Raw genomic sequence first — 16,004 nt, 5'->3', positions numbered from 1 at the left:
GCAAATTTCAATTGAAATTGCTTGACAAGGTCAATTCTCGTTTGCCATGATCTTTATACGTCAATACCAACATCTGTTCACTAAAATTTGTGCATCTTGCCTTGAAGATTCCCGCAATTGGACTATGCTATGAGCATACAACCTTGGTGGGGAAATTGGAAATATGATTGCAGGGTCTTTCATTACATACCAGATGAGCGTGTATGATATACGAGGGTGTATATGATACACACAATAATTCTCTCCCGCGCAATGGATAGGGCTCTGCGCTGCCTTGACATCTCAAGACAACTGGTTCCAGCAGGACAACCAGGTTAGCCAAATTTATGTTTTGTTTGTTTTTTCATGATTACATATCTACATTGTTTATTATGCAAAACAATGTGCTTGCCAGTTTTACATGAAGCACGACTTCTAGATCATGCTCAGATACTGCCCATTGACTTGGCATCAAGGGCATTGGCACGCAAGTCTGGGAAACGGGTACGATAAAAAACTTTCTCCCATTTTAGGTGTAGTGACATCTTGTTATGATGTCCCACTACCCATGCAGACTGTGCAAGGCACTTCTGGTTTTGGCTCTCGTGCTTAAGACCGTCACAGTAGCTAAGGGATTACAACTTTGCTTGCAAGGCATGCTATCCAGGTGGACTGGACTCCACCACATCATGGATTACGCTTCTGCTATAACACCAGACACTTTGTCACGGCCAAGATAAGTTATGGATTGTTTGACATGCTTTTTGGTTGTTGTCAATGCACAACACCGCTAAAAAGAACCTAAAACTTCGACTAGATTCACTGGCAATGTGCCCTATTCAAGTCATCCTCGTACAATCACGACCCCATACACGGTAGATGGTCAAGATTTGACTTGTCTTTTCTGTTGCCTCTCTCGATGCGAGCGTCATACAGACAGATTGTTGTATGCTTATGGAATAAGCTGCAACCTAGGCATAAAATGCACACGAGCACATGGATTGGGTACACACTACATTACGTTAAGAAACCTTCCTCAACCCAGCATGCTACCTCTTTCTCTCTCTTTTTCTTATTTCTCTCAAGAATAATCAAAACTTTCTAAGAAGATTTTGATACATGTTTTGTTTGGGAGTCTGCATGAGCCAAGGTGCTCTAACTCTCAGCTAGAAATTGGCCAAGATACCATTCACATTAGTCTTCATCGGTTTATCGATTGAACACTAATTGCCGTAAGGGCCAGGAGCCACACAAAGGCTCGCTAAGAGACATTGTCAGATCTTGGGTAGGAGCCAACTATTGGCATTCCTTGGGTGATTGTTCTTACGACCGAACAGATTTGCCCAGTGGAGTACACATCAAATACATCAACGTTAATGGACGAACAGATTTTCCCAGTGGAGTACACATCAAATACATCAACGTTAATGGACGAGCAAGAGTCTTGTCATTTCAGATGATTAGGGTGTCATTTTTGCACTACATGTTTCTAGTGCGATGCTCAAGTTGTGTTTTTGATACTCTTGAACTCACATCAGCTGATCTATACCATGGAGTCTAGACGCAGCAAACAATTGAGACAGCATGACTGTTCTTACGAACTAGGCATCTCAATTGTGTGGATCTCCTGCTCTCTCTATAGCACTACGAGTGTCTATGGAAGCATAGTTTTGGGGTAAGGCCCAACGAGTGATTACTAAATCACTCCATTGGTATTCAGGATCACATTTTGATTTATCCCAGTTGCACTTTCAAGGAAAGACGTCCGCAATCTACCACAGGGTAGTAGACAAATTCCATTTTTCAAGTTGATTCCAATCATTTTTGTACACGGTTGACTATGTTGGTTACCGTTACCTGCTAGTTGAGCAGTTTCTACAAAGGGTCTTACCAAGAGGTTGACTACGTAGATTCTACCCACCAACGGGTTTGGATTGTGAAGGCAACACCCAGGGTTTCTAGTGCAATGTTTCTTGTTTTTTCACATATGGGAGATGTACTCCTGCACATTTGAATACGAGTAACTGAACTTTCAATTCAATCCCCAGGTCCATGCCAAGGGCATGTCGAAACAAGTATTTTGGGCCGTAGTGTCCAATGTACATTATGTTGTTATGAATCCACTTCTAGGATTTGATTTGGCACATGTTGTCACATGGGATACAACATGGTCTAGGGACTCAAGGAGTTCGGTTTAACCAGTGTGGAGCAATGAATGAGGGTCCCTCTCACTCTTGTCGCGGAGTGTTTAGAGTTACCTCCATGCACAAGTACATCTTGTACTTGCAGGATTTTCTTTTTTCAACATCCTTACATGAGACATATTCCACATGTGGAGAATATGAGTCTATGGACTGACACTGGCGCCCATTATTTCAAATATGTGTCACGACAAAGTCCCTAGGTGCTGGTCAAATCTGTTTTCTAGACCATTTTCAACACGACGTATCAGGACCAATTTCGGTGGCCAAAAATTGTCGGATACTTAGAATGACTTGTTCAGGTACAAGTACTCATACACAACATTACAGATGGTTGTTTATACATATAGCAAGGTTCTAAGTTGTTAATGAAAAAGTTTCATTGTTTGTACCTAGAAGTGATCATTGTTTCACCTTCTATTATGGTTCAGACTTTTCAGCAAGGCTTGGAAAAGATTGCAACTGAAAGTATTTAGTTTCTTTTCAGAACTTTTAATGTGTGCTAGGAGCATCACATTTGTCATAAGTATTGGCAAGGATCACCATGGATATATAGGTTCGGATATGTTTTTTGCTAAATGCATGCACACAGGTGTTATGGATCCTAGTGTTTAGCAAAGGCTGAACTGGAACGGCACGTGTATTCCTCAGGTTGTTTCTTATGAAGTATTATGCACTCTATGTGCAGTATCTCTATGAGATTACTTTTGGGTCTACTAATCACCAATAGAGGTCATGGCTCGGTTTGGGGTGTTTGTGGATTTTTCAAGTTAACCACGATGGTTATTCCGGACATTGTTGATTCCTCAACAATGTTACACAATATTGTGATTCCCATTTACCAGTCCTCTGGGAAGACTGTCTGTAAACCGTGAGGGAAAACACACCTCAGTACTATCAGTTATCCAAGGGGATAGGCAGATTACAAAGTGTAATCTTGTGCTGAAGGATATGCAAAGTGTGTACGTTAGCACCAAGTGATCCAATCAATAAGCATTTATTGCTCTACTTGGAGTTTGCTTACCATAAATTAAAGCATGTTTGCGACTAGGTGTAGTCTGTGCATGTATAAATCAAGTTCTCAACCTTGAACACTAGTTATGGTGGGGTTGTTTACTGCTGGAATTGGAAAACAAGTCAAGGACTTAAACTTGGATGATGAATTATGTTAGCAAGTTACTTTCATGGAAAGTGAAAAGAGGTACTCTTTAGGGTACATCTTTGTGTGATAACTCGTTTTGCATACTCATGTGTGTTCTAAATGGAGTCTACACACAATGATTGGATAAGAATCGGTAACACAAGATGGTTGCAAATGGACAACAATGTGAAATAATCAAGATGTTACTCTTGGTTTCATTGAACCTCCTGCTGAACCGTGTTCCGGTCAACCAAACAGCTGGATCCATGAAGGATGCCACTATAGAAAACATTAGTGTATCATCACTCTTGTTTTTGAGGATGAAAACGCTTCTCCAAGGGGGAAGGAATGTCATGCCAAGGGTAGGACCACCAGGCACAGCCAAGGGCCAGGACGGACATGCAGTCAAGGGGGTCCCTATATTTAGAAGGCCAAGGGTCTATATATGGCATGGTTGGGTGGTGATGAGCATGTTCCAGTTCCCTTGTCCTTTCAAGAAAGGCATTAGATCTTGTTCAAAATTTTGCAGTAGCCTCTGGTTCACAATCTAGTATTGAGAAGTCCAGATTAATCTGCCTTTGTGAAGGAGACAATTTTGACTATGTTGGATGAACCGGAGATATTCTTAAGAGGGGCAATATTTTCAGACACTTGGGAGTACATATGGGGGAGGGGATGACCTTCAAACAAGCTTTTGATTGGTTTCAAGACAGGCTTAGCTAAAGATGAAAAGATAGGAATTTATACTGCTTCAATTTCATTTCCGGGAAAGAATTATCAACATTTTCCTAATACCATACATTACCTTTTCCTCTCCTTTCTTCCAATTATCTCAGAGGAATTGGAAGGCATTCCTCCAGCCCAGCAAGGAGTTTCTATGAAGAAACAAAGTAACTAGAGACATGCCATGGCAATAAGGTAGGTGGGAGGCCATGGCCAAGCCAAAACGTCAGGGAAGACCTCGAGCAAGTGTAAGACTGAGTGACCAAAGACAAAAAGACAAAGAAGTAAATACAACATCATGAATGAGCAATGGGCATTGTAGAGAATAGTGGCTTGTCAAATTGAAAATTTCTTTGTATTAATGATAACATGTAAATCCATTAATCTCCAGCCACAAATATCCCCAAACAAAGGATAACTAACTCTTAACTTTTCTAATTTAAACTTGATCAATTTTAACCATATCCATAAACCTCCAATAGGAAAATCCTTTTTCCCAATTCTTATTTTGCCCACAATGGCTAAATTAGTGCTCTATTTGTTTTCTAAATTCTAGTAGAGAGCTTGAAAAACCTTTACATTAAAAATTATAAAGGTAAATTGGCTATATTTAAATGTTTTTATACTGAATTTCTCTTATTTTTATAGGTGTTCTTATCTCCTAATTTTAAATTTGGAGGTAAATTTTAAAATTTATAGTTTTTTCAAGCATTGGGCAAAATGTCAAAAACAAGGGAAGATATCGATGAGCTTTTACTTTCCCAATTCTACTCTTGTCTGCAATAGATAAATTTCTACTTAACCTCCTATAAAGCTTCTTGTAGCACCACATGATGGCATGTGGTACTGTAGCTTCAAATGAGGCTTTTCTTCTCTTGTGGACAATGGTGCAAATCTCTAAGAAACAAAATGAAGCCCTTGTAGAGCTACCTGTAGCACCACATGTTGGCATGTGGTACTACAAAAAGCTTTGAAGGATTTTTTTCTTAGTGTTTCTCTTGCCCACAATGGATAAATGTCTAAGAAAAACAAAGTTAAGCCTTTGTTGAGCTACATATAGCACTCAATGTCAACACATGGTGGTACATGGAACTACAAAGGAGTCCTTTACTGCCCAATTTTACTCTTAGACACAATGGCTAAATGTCTAAGAAGAAAAAGTTAAGCCACTTTGTGGAGCTACCTGTAGCACTACGCGTGAGCACATGGTGATATAGGATGCTTCAAAAAAGGGGCTAATTTGAGCACTTTGTGGAGGTGCTTGTAGCACCACATGTCGGCATGTGATGCTATAGAAATCTTCAAAAAAGGTTCTTATTTAAGCACTTTGTGGAGCTGGGAACTTTTGATGAGTGACCATTCCGAGAACCAAGTGTCAAAATGTAGTGCTACAATGAATCTTTAAAGGATCTTTAAGCCCTTTGCAGAGTTGTCTGTAGGCTGTAGCACAACGTATTGGCATGTGATGCTATAGGAATCTTCATAAGGGCTAATTTAAGCACTTTATGGAGCTACCTATAGCACCAGGTATCAACATGAAGGGGCTAATTTAAGTGCTTTCTGGAGCTACCTATAGTGCCACGTGTCGGCATGTGGTGCTATAGTAATCTTCAAAGGGGCTAACTTAATGACTTTATGGAGTTGTCTATAGCACCACGTGTCGTCACGGAGTGTTATAGGAATCTTTAGAGTGGCTTTAAGCCCATAGTAAAGTTTTGTGTAGTGCCACGTATCGGCAAATCGTGCTATAAGAAGCTTCATAAGGGCTAATTTAAGTTCTTTATGGAGTTTCTTGTAGCACCACGTGGTGCTATAGGAAGCTTCAAAAGAGGGGCTATTTAAGTACTTTGTGGAGCTACCTATAGCACCATGTGTCGGCACATGGTGCTATAGGAATCTTCAGAGGGGCTTTAAGCCCTTTGCAGAGTTGCTTGTAGCACCACGTTGTGACATGTTTTTAAGGAATGATGTGAACCACCCCAAAGTCTTTGAAAGATTTTTTTTAGTGATTTTAGACCTCTTGGATGTAAATAAATCATGCTTGTAAAGTGTACAAAAGCGGTGTGTTCCAGCTACCTCTAGCCATGCGGGCCAGTTGTGCAGGGTACATAGTTTTGCTATTTTTGTACATAAAAGTGTCGAGACTTCAAAGAGTGAATAAGTGCTTTAAAAATATTTTTAAAAATGAAATTTTATCCGCTTAAGGTCGTGAGTGAAGAGGATTTTTCAGTTGTGAAGAAGGAAGCCACTGTTGTTGCAGCTTGCGGTGGTGCATGGGGATTGTGTAGCCGAGGTGCCCGTGTGTGTGTGCAAGGACATGGAACCTTGATTGGAGAGTGTGCCTCTCATCAAGAGGTCCATGAACATGGGTGATGACCTTTGCACTTTCACCCCTCTTCTTGCTCTTTGGTGATGGAAGTTGTGTGAAGCAGAGCTCTCTTGTATGTGTGTGCCTACTACTCAGCTTTGGCAGTGAATTCCCTTTGTTGTTGTTGTGAATGGGAGGGTGTTTCCCCATGTTTTCCATGGATTTTCCTGAGTTTTTTTCTAAACATCATGATTTTTTGTATAACTTATGATTGGCATGGTTTTTTATGGGTTTATGTGCATGGTTGGGAGTGACTATGGAGCCCCATCTGGCACATGCAAGGGTTGTTGAGACGGTGCGAGGGTATGGTGTTTATGAACAAAAGTGCAGTGTCATGCCAAGGCCTAGAGGGTAGGGCTCAACCTAGGGGAGTCAAGGACTTAGGCCAAGGGCCGGACTGAAGGTATGGACAGGGGATCCGTTTAGGGCAAAGGGCCATGGGCTCTCCTATAATAGGTTGAATGGGAGGAGGATCCGGTGTCAATGTCCTCTAGGTTCTACATTGGTATCAGAGCTAAAATTAGCTGGGAAAGGGGCATGGTCTTTCTTTTTGCATGTGCATGTGCATGGCCGTGGAGCTCCTCTCTTGCCAAGAGGGGAAACCAGTGGAGGAAGGAACACTGCGTGCAGGGCCTCTTCTAGGCGAGGGGAAGTGGAAGATCGACCGGCCCAAAACTCTTCATAGTGGATTTCACTGGGTGCACGAGGCCGAGAGCAAGCAAACCCGCCACTATAGCGGGAGAAACCGAGTAACGTATGCACCAGGTGGTCCTCTTCTCTCTCTCGACAGCTCTGCAGAGCGCCATCGCTGGGGGGCTTCCTATTTCTTTCACACTCGGTGCCCAAAGGCCCTTGGCCTTAGGGAAACTTCAAGAAAATTAACCCTCCTTAGGGCAGGTGCCCACAGGTTTTACACCCAACAACCAACCCCGGCGCCCATACAAGCTTAGCACCCGACCCCAGCATGGTGCCGCAGCTTGACACGTCTTTCGACAACCCACCAGTCCGCTGAAGTTGCAAAATTTTTTACTGTAATTTTTTGGATTGTACCAATCTTGTTTTCAAGAAGGATCAACGGAGCATCTTTGAATTGCAAACCGAAGGCAGTGATTGCACGACAAGCTTAATCTCTTGGATTTACAATTTTTTACGATTGCAAGTATCATTAGCCCGGCCACCTACCGACATTGGTGGTGCATACTATGGCTATGAGATTGTTTTTTGAATCAAGGTATTCTTCTTTCTCTCTTTTACACTGCATAGTGTTGCCATGGATTTAGATATCAACATGACCTTTGATTTCTAGCAAAATACACCTAATCCTTCCCATGATGGCTTGCAGCCAAACACTCACGGTGGGTGCCCGGATGCTACGGAGGAGATGACGCTTATGAATTGCTCGATATTTAGGAGTTTCGGGCACTTCAAGCACGCAACTCAATAATGGAAACAAATTTAGCATCCTTAAATGAAAATATCACTAAATTATCCACTTCAGTGATACAATTTATACAGTAGTAGCAGGACAAGGACCCTGTTGACACACACATGCATGAGCACATTGCCGATCAGGGGCAAGGCCCTTCCGGTCATGGACAAGGTCCATCTTTGGATTTTGTGCACTCTCTCACTGCAAAGGAGGTAGACGAGTTGCTGAAAAACACCAAGCCACCAACTTTTAAGGGAGAGGACCGAGATCACAATAAGGATGCAGTGAATATCTTTCTCAGCAAGTGGGATGGAATTCACGCCTTATGGCGTACTCGGGATGTAGTCAGAGCACTGCAAACAAGTCTAACTCTAGAAGGCATAAATCACGTAATAATCACGTGCCTGCTAATAGACATGGTAATACACACACACAGTATGGGCACAATAAAAGGAAATTTCTAGTTGCCAATTCTGCAACAGCTACAAAACCCAAGGGGTCTCGTGGTCCTCTCTCTCCTGAGTAATTTGAGAAGGCTAAAAAGGAAAAGTTATGCTTTCAATGCTTGGGAAGCGGCCATGGCAAAAAGGATTGTCCCAAGGGGAAATTTGCTGCTCACAACAAGGAGAAAGCAGTGCATACGGTGTAGCTACTACCTCTTGAGTCTTCCTCACGTTTCTCCATGATGGAAGTAACACACACCAAGGTGGTGCATGACTGTTGTATCACAGCTTCCATGTGGCACCAAACCTTTGGTCCACATGACTTAGTGAGTATGCATGCATGGATCTCTTCAAGGGAACAAAGTGTGCATCTTGGTAGATGACGGTGCTACTCACAATTGTAGTAACTATGGATTAGTGAACAAACTCAAATTGCCCCAAAATCCGAGTTCCCACCACTACAAGATAGCAATGATGAATGGTTATGATGCCAAAATATGGGATACTCAAGTCAGAGTTGGAAATACAAGGCTATTCCACATCCTTGGATTTCTTGGTTATGAATATAGAGAGGCCGGATGTGGTACTTGGTAGGGAATGGTTGCATAGACTAGGACCATCACTGAAGTGTAGCTACAAGTACAACAGCCTGATGCTTGAATCCCATGGCACATATGTGTTGTCGTTAGGATATAAGGATGTGCCTTCCTCGCCATTGATATGTACAGCAAAGCTTATGAAGCTCGTTTTTGATAATGAAATAGATGAGGTTTTCTTGTGCTACTCATTGTGTCATTTTCTATTCAATGTTGAATCTGTTGAACATTCCTCAATGTCGCATGCTTCTCTCCCATCTCTTCCAGTAATGGCTACTTCACAACAAGCAAAGTTTGCTAATGAATTAAAAGAATTATTAAAGAAATTTCATGATGTTTTTCTTAGTGATTTTCCATCAGGATTACCACCGACACGATCTATGCAACATGGCATTGACGTGGTTGCAGGAAGTAAACCACCCTTTAGAATGAGTCATTCTGAAGTTGTTAAGGTGGACCGTCAGCTTGCTGACTATCTTAGCAGAGGGTTTATCCAACTGAGTTCTCCACCATGGGTTTTTCCTATCCTCTTAGTGAAGGAAAAGGATGGTAGTATATGCATGTGCGTAGACTACTGTGGATTAAATGCGGTCACTGTTAAGAACAAGCACCCATTACCACACGTGGATGAGTTGTTTGACAAGCTCATTCGTGCTCGTATTTTTACAAAGATTGACTTGCGGTTGGGCTATCACCAAGTATGTATTTGACTTGCTGATATACCCAAAACTGCATTCTGAACAAGGTTTGGACATTATGAGTTTTTGGTTATGCCTTTTGGGTTCACCAATGCGCCCGCAACATTCATGACACTCATGGATAGTGTCTTGAGACCGTACTTGGGAAAATTTGTTATCGTTTTTCTCGATGACATTCTTGTATATAGTGCTTCTGAGGAAAAAAACTTGTAGCATTTGAGGCAAGTATTTGAATTGTTATGAACACATCAATTATATACCAAAGAATCCAAGTGTGATTTTCTCAAGGAGGATATTCATTATTGGGATGCATATGGATCAATTCAAAGTGGATGCCATTCGGAGGTGGCCTTCTCCTAAAATCTAAAAGAGTTACAGATTTTCTTGGGATTTGCGGGTTTTTATTGAAGGTTCGTTAAAAACTATGCTAATATTGTTGTTCCCATGACGGACCAACTGAAAGGCAAAGGAAAGATCTTCCAGTGGGGGGCCACTCAGGAGCATAGTTTTGATACACTCAAGGATGCATTAGCTACAGCTTCTATTCTAGCTATTGTGGATCCTTTGAAACCATTCATTTTGGAAATGGATGCCAGTAACCGTGCTATTGGAACAGTCCTTCTACAAGAGGGGAGGCCAATTGCATTTGAAAGCAAGAAGCTTGATTCAACGCATCAGAATTATTATGCTTATGAATGCAAACTCTACGCAATGGTGTATGCCTTGAAGACATGGCGACATTATTTGTATGGAGCTCAGTTTGAGATTGTGTTTGACCATGAAAGCATAAAATGGTTTACACAACAAATAGATTTGAAGGGTCAAAACGCTAGGTGCATGGCCTGAGATGACGCAAAGCTCCGTTATTGTAAAGGACGATACAATGTGGTGGCTGATGCTCTAAGCCATATGCCTGAGATCAATTCACTTTTGTTCACGGAACTGTGCAGTGAATTTTTGTATTTTCTAAAGGACACATATGAGCATGACGACGCATACTCCAAAGTGTGGGGCCATGTGCGAATGAGGGATCCTTCTCATTCCAATGATGGTAATGTGTTGTTAACCTCCACACATAATTCTCCTCCGTCGACTGGTGAACTGCAGCGATGGAAAATTTTTCTCCACAAGGGGAGAGTTTATGTACCAATGGACACGAACATTCGGCGCCAAATTCTTTATGAATGTCATGACAGTCCACGTTTAGGGCACTCGGGTATTAAAAAGACTTATGCTCTTGTACAATGACAGTTTCACTAGCCAGGTGATGCATGGTTTTTAGGACCCCTTTTGAAGATGCAATAAAGGCACAGTCAGTTGTTGGGGAGATGAGGATACTCTAGTCCAAGGGATCTCGAAAGAGAAGAAAAATCTACTTCACAAGCACCAAAGAGTAAAAAGTGCCATGGACAGAAGATACGTGGGAACGAGCTCTTATGCATGCCTACGACCTATATCTTACAGAATAGCCCATTCTAGGTGTGAATTTCTAGTGAAATTTACACGAGGATGTTCGTGTGGACTCACAGCACAGCATACTCCGTTTTCACTTTTTTACCTACAGTAAATATTTTTCACCTACATGGTAAATACAAATCACTTTTTACCTACAGTAACTTTTTTTACCCATGGTAAATATTTTTTACTGCACCATAAGTATTTGGTAGGAAACAGTTCACTGTTACTAGAAGCAGTGATTGGGCATCAACAATGCAGTTACAGGAGGAGAAAAGGGGAAAATCTTATGGTAAAGGTGAGTCAACAGGGATAAAGACTTTTGAGTTGAAAAGAGACATGCTGATTTTTTCAAAGAACACATGTCAAAAGAAGCCATAATTGAGGAATTTTTGAGAATTTGATATTCAGGAGGACCCAGCCGCCACCTCCCCCCCACAGGTCCCCCCCTGACATGTGCAGAACCTCCAGTTTCAACAACCACCTTACCTGCTCTTAAATGCTGGTCAAGGCCTTATCCCCATGTGTCACAATCAGAAAAATCAGCATTTACCCTCCCCTCTCACATCACTCTAGAGAATATCTTGATGGTGACATATCAGGTGACCTCAATCTGTTGACCACCCTAAGCAAAAAGTAACCCCAATCAACGGATTTAAGCATGTTTATCCCTAATCCTAAACCCTCTCAAAAACCTATATAAGGAGGCCTTCTCTCACTCAAAATCAACACTTCACCCACTTCACCAAGCAATGAAGCTATGACGACATTGCTCACAACGAGGAGCTATGGATGGAGCTCTACTCTCTCTCCCTCTCTCTCTCTCCCTCTAGTATGCTACATTACTAGCCCTAAAACCTAAATAAGGAGTCTGCTCTCATGCTCCATGGCCACCATCCTCGCCATCATTCTCTAAGGTATTGATGTGTTGCTAGTAGGATCATACCTACTTGCTGGGTTGATTGTTTTTGACAAGGGATTATGCCATCCTTGGCTTGCTTCTCTATATCCTTGTTATGTATGATCAGATGCCGTTGTATTGTTAAGCTGATGTCTTGTGTATATATATGCTACATAAGGTCCCTAAGCTTCGTTTCTATGTGTTTTGCCATATGTTTGGATGCCATCATAATGCCAGAAGTCTCACTTGCCCATGTGCACTATGTGTGAGGTCCCTAAACCTCTTAATTTAGGGTGGTGCCCCCTTTGTTTTGTTCTTTGCTTGTTTGCATGAGGCGTGGTTTGTGGAGTGTGCACGAGTACAGAGGCCACCCGATTGCACTGCTCTTTTTCCCGCCATCACCAGGTTTACATGGATTTGTTCAAGACTATTTCTTGCATTGCCAAAAATGTCAAGTTAACAAAGCAGAGTGCGTAAAGGCAGGAGGACTCTTACATCCTTTGGAGATTCCTAGCGGGAAATGGGAAAGTATCTCTATGGCTTTTATTGTGGGTTTACCAACCACTATACGCAGTCATGACTCGGTGTGGGTGGTCATAGACTGGTTGACTAAAGTATGAAAGTTTATTCCAACTAAGTCAACCATAAAAACTCCAGAATTAGCTAAATTATTTGTGGACAATCTATACAAGTTGTATGGCTTGCCAACAAGTAACATTTTGAGTGATCATGATCCCAAGTTTTAACAGTCATTTTTGGAGGGCTATGTTTAAATGATTGGGTACACAACTCAACATCAGTACAGCAAACCATCCATTTTTTCCAAGTTTTAACAGTCATTTTTGGAGGGCTATGTTTAAATGATTGGGTACACAACTCAACATCAATACAGCAGATCATCCAAAAATGAATGGTCAAACTGAACGAGTTAACCAAGTGCTAGAGGATATGCTACACGCATATGTTAACAAGAAACAAACAGACTGGGAAGAGTATCTACCTCTTCTTGAGTTTGCTTACAACAGTGCTAAGCATGTCATGACTGCAACCAAAAAACTTCAGCAGATTAAGGATTTTCTCCAAGACCATATGGATATGTTGAAATTGACTCGTCAGAATCTCTGGCAAGCGCAGGATCGTTATAAGAAGTACGCTGATGAGAAACGTCTGTAAATTACCCTTGAGGAAGGAAAGAAGTGTTTTTACATATGGCAGAGCATTCGAAAAGTCTAAAAACTGGGCCAACACCTAACTATCTCCAAGATATTGTGGGCCTTTCAAGATACTCAAGCGAGTTGGTGCTCGTGCCTACAAACTATTGTTACCGACACACTCTTGTGTCCATCCGGTATCTCATGTAAGCCGTTTACGTAAACGATTACATGGGGACGACAATGTCATTGACCAAAAAAATTTGGTTGATTTTTTGTTGAACCTCCTACCCCACCACATGAACTTGAGCGAATTCTTGACTATCATGATTTACGTACGCATCATGATGTATGTTGACAAGCTTTAATCAAGTGGAAAGATCGACCTGAAGAAGGCACCACTTGGGAAAACATTAGTGCTCTTAAGAAGAAGTTTCCCACTTTTGTTTTCGAGTATGAAAACACTTCTCCAAGGGGGGAGTAATGTCAGGCCAAGGGCTAGAGGGCAAGCCCGACCTAGGGGAGTCAAGAACTTAGGCCAAGGGCCGGACTGGAGGTGTGGACAGGGGATCCGTTTAGGGAAAAGGGCCACCGGCTCTCCTATAATAGGTTGGTGTCAGTATCCCATGGGTTCTACATGCAGAGATTTTTCTATTATAATTTAGGACAACTGGCCGGACATCCCACTTACTACTAACCCATCTACTAACTTAACCATGTATGCACTTATTCTTTAATACAACAAAATAAGGAGCTGCAATAGGATAACGTTGTTGTGCACTCCACCCAAAGCAGGTCTCTCTCTCTCTCTCTGCTCTCGCACTTGCACTCTCACACGCTTACCTTGGTACCTTCAACTGGTATTAAAGAAGGGTTTGTGCTTACCATCTTTGCGTCCAGGCGCGCACACTTTCAAAAGTGCAAACAGTTTCCGATTTTGGCATCGGCAAATTCAGCGTTTCGAGTGCGTTTCCAATAGGTGTCTTGGGGTTTTACTCCCCTTTAGAAGTTGTTTGTGCAGTCGAAAGCTTCATCCCAGCTACACTTCAGGAGTTGTATTTTTCAACTCCACTTTTGCTATAGGTACAGGTACTAAGGACACAGGTGCAGGTTGTTCATACACTATTTTGGGATGGTATATAGTTGTTTTATGGCTATTATGTACTATTGAGACAGTGTTTATGGGTTGATTAGGAGCACTTTTTGGCATCAACATTGTCTCAGGTTTTTTAGGCGTCCATCTCCTCACAGGTTCTTCCATACATACAGGACATCCAGGTTTCTTACAGGTTGTAGTGTTTAGCATCAGCACAGATTTTAGTGGGAGTATTTGATGCGGATATGCATTGTTTTGGCACTTTTGATAGTGGTTGTTCTTTTGAGAGAAGTTTTACTCCCGGCAGGGATTTGTTTACTGCTTGCACATTTTGTTTAGCACCTATTTGAGCGCGTATACTGCACCTTGTAGTATTGTTGACAGTGGATGTACGTTGAGTTGCAAAAACTGCCATATGTACCTTTTTGTGGAGCCGATTTGGCTTGTTTCTGGCAATCCTGACCGTTTCTGAGACTTGGTTCAGAGGCCCTTTCCGAGATTGGGCTCGTTTCTTGTCTGCATAACCTTTTGTGAGGTCCAATAGCGTGAGGTTTTCTTGAGCTGGGGGATTCTCAAATGTTGAGATCTTTTTGTGATACAGGTTGCTGGAGTACCCCTTTTTTTGTGGCCTCACCATAGGACATGTATAGAGAGGGCTAGGTGCATTTGACGCCGTGTTGGTAGTCTTCGGTCAGCTTTTGACATTTTATGCACAGTTAGTGGTTGATGCACCTGTCTTATGCTTTGAGAGCATTATTTTTGATGCATTACTGATCTCTTATGACAGTTTTGGATTGAGATTCTGTCAGTTTTTCTGGGGAAACTCTGCTTACCATATTATCTTTAGCTTGCAGCCATGTCATCTAGTGGTGAAAAGGATATTCACAATATTTGGAAATTTGATGGGACGAATTTTGCTATCTAGAAAAAGCAGATTCAAGATGTTCTTATACAAAAAGGCAAGTTGCATCCTATCATGGAGCACCAAGAGGGTGAGTATACAGATGTTGAGTGGGAGAAACTTGATGCTAAGGCCAAATCTACCCTCCGTTTGCATTTGGTTGAATCTGTGTAATTTACTATAGTTGGAGAAAGGACTGCTAGAGATGTATGGGATAAGTTGTGTTCCAGTTATGAGAACAAAAGTGCCACTAATAAGGTTTTCTTGATGAAGAAGTTGTTTGACCTTTGTATGAAGGAAGAGGGCACTATTTCTACTCACATTAATGAGTTCAATATCATTTTCACTCAGTTGACCACTCAGGGTTTAGTCTTCGATGAGAAAATCAAATGTATCTTCTTGTTATGCAGTTTACCCTCGTCTTGGGATACATTCTGTACTGGGATTAGCAACTCAGCACCTGGTACCGATCTAGTGTACAATGACGTCCTTGGGAGTCTGTTTACCAAGGAGATTCGCAGGATATCTCTTGAAGGTAAGAAGGATGGTGATGCGTCTAGTATGTAAGCTCAAAAAGGCACTTTATGGCTTAAAGCAGGGTTCAAGGCAGTGGTATCATAAATTTGATGTATGTATGAGGTCTTAAGGATATAAAAGGAGCAAAGAGGATCACTGCTTGTACACAAGAAAGCTAGATGATGGCTCGATGATCATTCTAGTTTTGTATGTTGATGACATGCTTATAGATGGGAAATCCATTGCAGAAATTGCCAACTTGAAGAAAAAACTTAGCAATAATTTTGCAATGAAAGATTTGGGGGATGCTACACACTTTCTTGGCATGTGAATCAGAAGAGATCGCAAACGTCGTATTCTTGAGTTATCTCAGGAAACATACATTGAGAAAGTTTTGAAATCTTGG

The sequence above is a fragment of the Adiantum capillus-veneris genome, chromosome 9 (assembly GCF_014529385.1).
Source record: "Adiantum capillus-veneris isolate H3 chromosome 9, ASM1452938v2, whole genome shotgun sequence".
In the NCBI taxonomy this organism is placed as follows: Eukaryota; Viridiplantae; Streptophyta; class Polypodiopsida; order Polypodiales; family Pteridaceae; genus Adiantum; species Adiantum capillus-veneris.
Note: the sequence above shows the minus strand (reverse complement) of the source record.